We start from the raw sequence: 7500 nt of genomic DNA on the forward strand, positions 1-7500 counted from the left end.
TGTGGTAGCCGTTTCTCAGGCTCCCTCTCCGGAATCGAACCCTGATTCCCCGTTACCCGTTACAACCATGGTAGGCGCAGAACCTACCATCGACAGTTGATAAGGCAGACATTTGAAAGATGCGTCGCCGGTACGAGGACCGTGCGATCAGCCCAAAGTTATTCAGAGTCACCAAGGCAAACGGACCGGACGAGCCGACCGATTGGTTTTGATCTAATAAAAGCGTCCCTTCCATCTCTGGTCGGGACTCTGTTTGCATGTATTAGCTCTAGAATTACCACAGTTATCCAAGTAACGTGGGTACGATCTAAGGAACCATAACTGATTTAATGAGCCATTCGCGGTTTCACCTTAATGCGGCTTGTACTGAGACATGCATGGCTTAATCTTTGAGACAAGCATATGACTACTGGCAGGATCAACCAGGGAGCTGCGTCAACTAGAGCTGAGCAGCCGGCCGCCCGGGAGTGTGTCCCAGGGGCCCGCGCGAACACGCAAGCGTCCGCTCAATTATTCTGCAAACAGGAGGAGGCTGAGCTCCCCTGCACAATACACCTCGAAACCCTCTCAGGTCCCGGCGGCGCGCAGCGCCGTCCTAAGTACTTGGTCGGGTTCGAGAGAGGCGCAATCGCCCGGAGTTAGGCGAGTAGACGCTTTAGGTGCGACCACCCGTGCTCCCAACTGAGCTTGCCGCTGCCGACAGAGGCCCGGGAGCGTGCTGTCGTGGCATTGCCGGCGGGAGACAACACGCGCCACCTACGGTGACCGGCAGCTCCAACGCCAGCGCCACAGAAGGGCAAAGGCCCCACGTGGGTGCCGAAGCGAACTCTCCCAGCACAGCGCACGTGCCAACACGTCTGCACAACTGCGATACAAACCACCAGCGAGAACCGCTGGGGCGACCGAGCAGCAGACGGCGTCGCGGCGCCGAGTGCCGGGCGGCGGCGCATCCTCAACGCACACAGTCCTCAGTCGGACCAGCACACTGCAGATGTCCACCGCGCTTCGCACCGGGCCCGCGAGGACCCACTTTGGCCGCCCGGCGCCGCGCGCAGGGTGCCCCGGCGCGCAGCTGCGCCGCCTGCCGCGTCCGTCGGCCGGCGCGCCTGCCACTGGGCGCCCCCACCAGCCGGCTGTAGCGCGTGCGCCCACGCACCGCGCGGCCAGCACGCCGGGCGGCCCCCCCTCACCGGCCGGGGACGGTCCCACCCAGCCACCGCCGCGTATCGCTTCACACACAGATTTGCCCTTACTGATTTACCTCCAGCAACAACAACCGCACCACAATGGGTTTACCAGTTGTTCATTTGCGTTGCGTCACGTCACCAGCAAACGTAGACGTCCATCCCAGTTTGCAAATGCAACGATTATTGCATACCTGTCTGTTAGGTGTCACGACACACTACGTCTGCCCACATACACGCAACAAAATGTGCACGACTAGAGAACACGTGGGAGGTGGCCCCCTACGTATGCGATGTCCATTACGAGACCGACTGTCAACCAGCATCTGTACCATGTCGCAGATGTGGAACGCGGTGCACCATGCTATCACACTGTGTGAGAAGAGACGACTACGTTTGAATACACGCGCCACTACATCAACAGACGGCTCATGCTGATCGCCATCCAGGGCGTCCGTTACTCCCACACGTCTCTATGGCGTACCACACTGCAATGTAGCTGTTATGGGGAGACGGCACGTGGCTGAGTGCACAACATTTGGACCGTATGGTTCGCTGTTGTTGGGCGCAGTCGTACGGTCACACATGTGCCACAGCGTATCATTCAGTACATACGGACCTATGTGCAGTACAATGTGAGGATTAAGCTTACGATATCAGCGGACAGTGGACACAGGCCGTACCACGACGTAGACTGAGCGCTTCGACATGCGAATGCCAGTGAACAGCTGCGAAGGGCATTGAACACGCAAGCACCTGAACGACCAGCGTGCGAAGGCAGGGTGGAGGGGGGGGGGCGATGTACATCCTGCAGTTGTCCACATTACAGTGTACAGCGGGAGCATGTAAAAAGTAAGCAACACTTGCGAAGTGTTCAACATGAAACGACACACAAGAGGGTGGGCGGTGCGAGTAGCGAACTATATTCAGAGGGTTGTGGTTAGACAACACTAGATTAATGTAACGTGTCATATGCCAATTACAGAGCAGGTTAAGGCACAACGTGGGTTAGGTTAAGGCACAACGTGGGTTAGGTTAAGGCACAACGTGGGTTAGGTTAAGGCACAACGTGGGTTAGGTTAAGGCACAACGTGGGTTAGGTTAAGGCACAACGTGGGTTAGGTTAAGGCACAACGTGGGTTAGGTTAAGGCACAACGTGGGTTAGGTTAAGGCACAACGTGGGTTAGGTTAAGGCACAACGTGGGTTAGGTTAAGGCACAACGTGGGTTAGGTTAAGGCACAACGTGGGTTAGGTTAAGGCACAACGTGGGTTACGTTAAGGCACAACGTGGGTTAGGTTAAGGCACAACGTGGGTTACGTTAAGGCACAACGTGGGTTACGTTAAGGCACAACGTGGGTTACGTTAAGGCACAACGTGGGTTACGTTAAGGCACAACGTGGGTTACGTTAAGGCACAACGTGGGTTACGTTAAGGCACAACGTGGGTTACGTTAAGGCACAACGTGGGTTACGTTAAGGCACAACGTGGGTTACGTTAAGGCACAACGTGGGTTACGTTAAGGCACAACGTGGGTTAGGTTAAGGCACAACGTGGGTTAGGTTAAGGCACAACGTGGGTTAGGTTAAGGCACAACGTGGGTTACGTTAAGGCACAACGTGGGTTACGTTAAGGCACAACGTGGGTTACGTTAAGGCACAACGTGGGTTACGTTAAGGCACAACGTGGGTTACGTTAAGGCACAACGTGGGTTACGTTAAGGCACAACGTGGGTTACGTTAAGGCACAACGTGTGTTAGGTTAAGGCACAACGTGGGTTAGGTTAAGGCACAACGTGGGTTAGGTTAAGGCACAACGTGGGTTACGTTAAGGCACAACGTGGGTTACGTTAAGGCACAACGTGGGTTACGTTAAGGCACAACGTGGGTTACGTTAAGGCACAACGTGGGTTACGTTAAGGCACAACGTGGGTTACGTTAAGGCACAACGTGGGTTACGTTAAGGCACAACGTGGGTTACGTTAAGGCACAACGTGTGTTAGGTTAAGGCACAACGTGGGTTAGGTTAAGGCACAACGTGGGTTAGGTTAAGGCACAACGTGGGTTAGGTTAAGACACAAATTGCGTTACAAATTGCGTTACATTGCGGTACAAATTGCGTTACATTGCGGTACAAATTGCGTTACATTGCGGTACAAATTGCGTTACAAATTTGGTTAGGTTAAGGTGCAAAATGGGTTGGATTACAGTACACAACATGGTAAGAGATAGTGTGTTTGGGGGGGGGGGGGGGGGGGCAGGTTCGTTGGTAGTGATCATTGTAAGTGAATGTCTGAGGCAGCGTCAGTATGTCACAGCAGTTCTGTCTCGTCAGGATGCGCTTTTCGCTCGTGACTGGAGGCGCGCCGCGTCTGTGGTTGCGGCAAGGGAGTGGCAGACCTGTGTGATTCATTCCTGCCATTGTTTCTGTGCCGTAACAGGAGGCAGTGTGGTGGTGTTGGGTGCACCCCTGTGTAGGACATGTGTGGGTGTTGGTGGCTTATCTGAGCAATTGTGGATGTTGGACGGGTGGGATATTCTATTTTATAATTGGACCCCCTGGTGTGGTTATCATAGTGTGGATGGTGTACTGTGGCGGAGAGGATGCACCGGACGTTGGTCCATGCTGGTGCTTACATATCGTATCTGTGTCTGTTACAGGCAGAGAGTAATGTGTGATGGAGTGTCTCGCTGAGGTGTGGTTCATATTGTGTGCACAGACTTACAGCATGTATAGGGACATTCGCATGTATCATCTATCTATGTGGCCCTGTATCATTTACTAAACAGTGCCGTGAGACAACTGGACCATTAGTACAGTACTGATGTACAGCAGAATGTTTGCCTTCCACTAAAGTACGAGTATCGACTCTACCCCAGCGTTGCCACCGCAGGAAGCGGTCTTTGGAAAAACTACCCCCACACCGTCACCATTGTGCGGGGGTACGGACCCTCTATATCCTCAGAGGAGCACTCTTTGCCACCGGGCGTCAGGTCTCGCGGCCTGCCGCCCAGTGCCCACGGGGAACCGCGTGGAGGTGGTGCCGCCGTAGCATCCGCTTACAATGGGCATCAGCCGGCGCACGTTTTCCCTGTAATTAGCAGGGTCCACAACACTCGGCTCGGGCTGGCCAGGCCTTGCCCATCGTCGAGCCCGGAATGTTCCGGGTTCTTGGCCTAGGGACTGTTGTCTCTTAATCGTCACCGACCCATGAGTCGGTGTCAGAATCATTGCTACTTGCCTCTGGCGTCGTGTCGGGGTCACGGAGCATTCCTGCTCTTTCCCTTACGAGTTCCAGAGCTCTCGTTTGCAGGTATCGTTCCAGAGCCAATGCACATATTGCAGAGGCTAGAGTGTTGAGCGCCCCCCAGTGCTCTCTGCTCCGAAGAAGCGCTCGAACATCTCTGTTAGGGGGCAGTTCGCCATTCCGTGCATCAGCAAATTGTGGGCAATCCCACAGAGCGTGCTCCGGGGATCCTTCCTCGCCGCAGTCACAGACCGTTGTTTCTCTTTTGCCAGTCCTGCACAAATAGGTGGAAAAAGGGCCATGTCCCGTCAAGAAATGCACCAGTCCCCGTGAGGGTTTCAGAAACCGGAGTCTCATCCGCTCTCTCACATTGGGGAATATGCGGTGCACGCGCCTGCTAGTGCGGAGCGCGTCCCACCTCTGCTGCCACTCATCAAGGAGCCAGTTCCGGACTTCAGCAGCGCTGTCTGCCGGTCGGCCTAAGATGTTGTTGACCCCTTCCGGATTGCCCTTCCGGAGCCAATACAGCGCACCCCTTTCCCTGACCAGCAGGTCGAGTGGGGGGATTGCTGTGATGACAAGTAACGCATCAGCGGATGTCGTGCTGTATGCTCCAGTGAGGCGCACCAGCGCTTGGCGCTGCAGCCTCCTCATCGCCGCCGCAGGTTTCCTCTTTCTCAGTCTATGAGCCCAAACACTCGACCCGTAAGCCGTGATGGCTACAAGAATACTCGAGTGATACAGCCTTAGTGTATGCAGCGGCAGGTGGAATTGCCTGTTTGCAATGCTGGCTATTTTGTGGAATAGGGCTTGGCCTTTGCGACATACGAACTCGATGTGCGCAGTGAACAGTCTGGACTCGTCAAGGTGAATCCCCAGGTACTTCGTCATGTATGTTCGTCTGATTGCTCCATTGTTTGCTCCCCCAGCTATTCGGAGCAATGGGTCACGCGCCAATCGGCCGCGCAACATGACATACACAGTCTTCTCTACAGACAGCTTCAGCTTCACTTTCTGGCACCACTCCTGTAGTGCGTTTAACGCTGCATTGCAGTTTGCTTCTAGTATTGCCCGAGAATCACCTTCTATCACTAGAAGAATGTCATCGGCGTACGCCACCACGCCTCGCACTTGTCGCAGTTCCCCAAGTTCCTCCAGCACAGGTTCCAGACCCACGTCCCAGAATATGGGACCGCAGACTGAGCCCTGTGGGCATCCCTTAGTGATCAACTTCTCAACCGCCCGCCCCGGGCACCGCAAGACCGCCCGCCGGTGTCGGCAGTAGTCAAGCAGGCACCGGTACAGGGGCCCAGGACATTCCAACTTCCTTAGGCTGTCGAACAGAGCCGGCCACCATAGGTTATCGAAAGCCCCGGCGATGTCGACCATTATCCCCGCGACGTACTTAGCGGTAGATGTGTCCACTAACAACATTGCCTTGTTTATAGCATCTTCTGTACACAGGCCCCTCCTGAATCCGTATTGGTCGGGACTTCGTCCCCTAAGCTCCCGGTGTTGCTCTAGCCGGAGGCATAGGAGCTTCTCCTGGAGCTTGGCCATGGAATTCAAGAGACAGATTGGTCGGTACGATTTCGGCACTTCTGGATCCTTGTCATCACCCTTTCGCAGTATAACCACTTCGGCCGTCTTCCACGACTCTGGTACCCGTCCCTGACGTAAACACTCGTTGTAGAGGTTTGTCAGGTAAGGGCAAATCTCCGCGCATAAGGCTTGGAGAACTTCTGCAGCGATTCCATCTTGTCCCGTCGCCTTCTTTCGGCGCAATTCGAGAATGGCTATGGTAACTTCTCGTTCCGTGAATGGAGCAACTGGCGTCTCATCGGCATACGCCTCATTGAGTTGTCTCCTCATATTTCCCTGTTCCTCATTCTCGTCTTCGCTACTATCATCTGGCAACAAGGTGCTCATGAGTAGCTCGGCTGACTCTTGCCAGTCCCTGGTATGGCTGCCATCAATCTTCCTTAGGGTTGACAGGACCGTCGGTGACCGAACTTTCGCCGCTGCAATCCTGTACGGCGTTCCCCAGGGGTCAACCGCCAGACTGTCGCGAACGAAAGACTGCCAACTCTCAATCCGTACCGTGTGCAGCGTCCGCTTAAACACCGCCTTGGCCCGCCTGTACCGCGCAAGCGTGGCCTCACGCATGTGATCGCCTATGCTGCGCTGGTATTGCCGCCGCGCCCTTCTGCATTCGCGTCGGAGACGCTGCAGCTCAGGGTTCCAAGGCGCTTTAGGCGTTTTCCCCGTGTGGGCCAACGGGACTGCGCCCGTTGCTGCTGTCTGTATAGCCCTCGTCAGATCCTCTGCAGCTTTATCCACGTCCACAACGCGATCCATTGGCCAATTCGGTATCACTAGATTTCCTCTTAGTCGATCCCAATCAGCCTTTCGCCAGTTGTACTTGACGATGCCGTTCACCTGGTCTTGAGGAGGAGGCTCCCCATCATAGGCTACAGTGAAAGTGATCAGATTGTGGTCACTTAGTGTCGTTCCCCGCCATACCTTCCAATTCTCCGCCTGGAGATTAGCGTGTGCACTCTTGAGTGACACATCAATGTTCGAGGTCGCCCCCCTACGACCTTCGAAAGTTGGTGGGAAGTTTGGTCGGTTCAACACTTCTAGTCCGAGCTCGAGAATTGCTTCAGCGAGTCTCTCACCCCGCCGGACGGCGCGTCTCGCGCCGAGAGGCGTGATGTCACTGTGCCATAGGGGTGACATGGCGTTTGCGTCCATTGTGCAAATGAGCAGGTCATTGCGATAGAACCCAACCGCCTCTTTTAACTGGTCGATATACGGCCTTTCTCTATGCCTGTACTGAAAGTACATGTTCAGCACGAAAAAGGTGAAATCGCCAGTGTTTATTTCGGCTAACACCATGCATCTGTTGCTAAGGTGTGCCACTTTCACTGCTCTCATAGATCGATTTAGCACAACGATCGCTGCCATAGGGTGCTCTCCCCCTGCCAGGATCTGAGCTGTAGTCGGCATATACAGGATCTTTCCGTCTTTAGAGTATGGCTCCTGTAGACATAAAATGTCTAAGGACTC

General features: G+C 54.7%; 1 non-coding gene across 1 annotated transcript in view; it reads right to left on the reverse strand.

Annotated features, from left to right (window-relative positions):
- Positions 1-429, reverse strand: part of LOC126141616 (small subunit ribosomal RNA) — a 1909-nt gene extending 1480 nt beyond the window's left edge. Inside the window, exon 1 of the ribosomal RNA XR_007529506.1 lies at positions 1-429. This exon is cut by the window's left edge and continues 1480 nt beyond it. This is a non-coding gene — a ribosomal RNA (small subunit ribosomal RNA).
- Between the last annotated feature and the right edge of the window lie 7071 nt (positions 430-7500).

This window comes from Schistocerca cancellata, unplaced genomic scaffold (genome assembly GCF_023864275.1).
Source record: "Schistocerca cancellata isolate TAMUIC-IGC-003103 unplaced genomic scaffold, iqSchCanc2.1 HiC_scaffold_728, whole genome shotgun sequence".
Classification (NCBI taxonomy): Eukaryota; Metazoa; Arthropoda; class Insecta; order Orthoptera; family Acrididae; genus Schistocerca; species Schistocerca cancellata.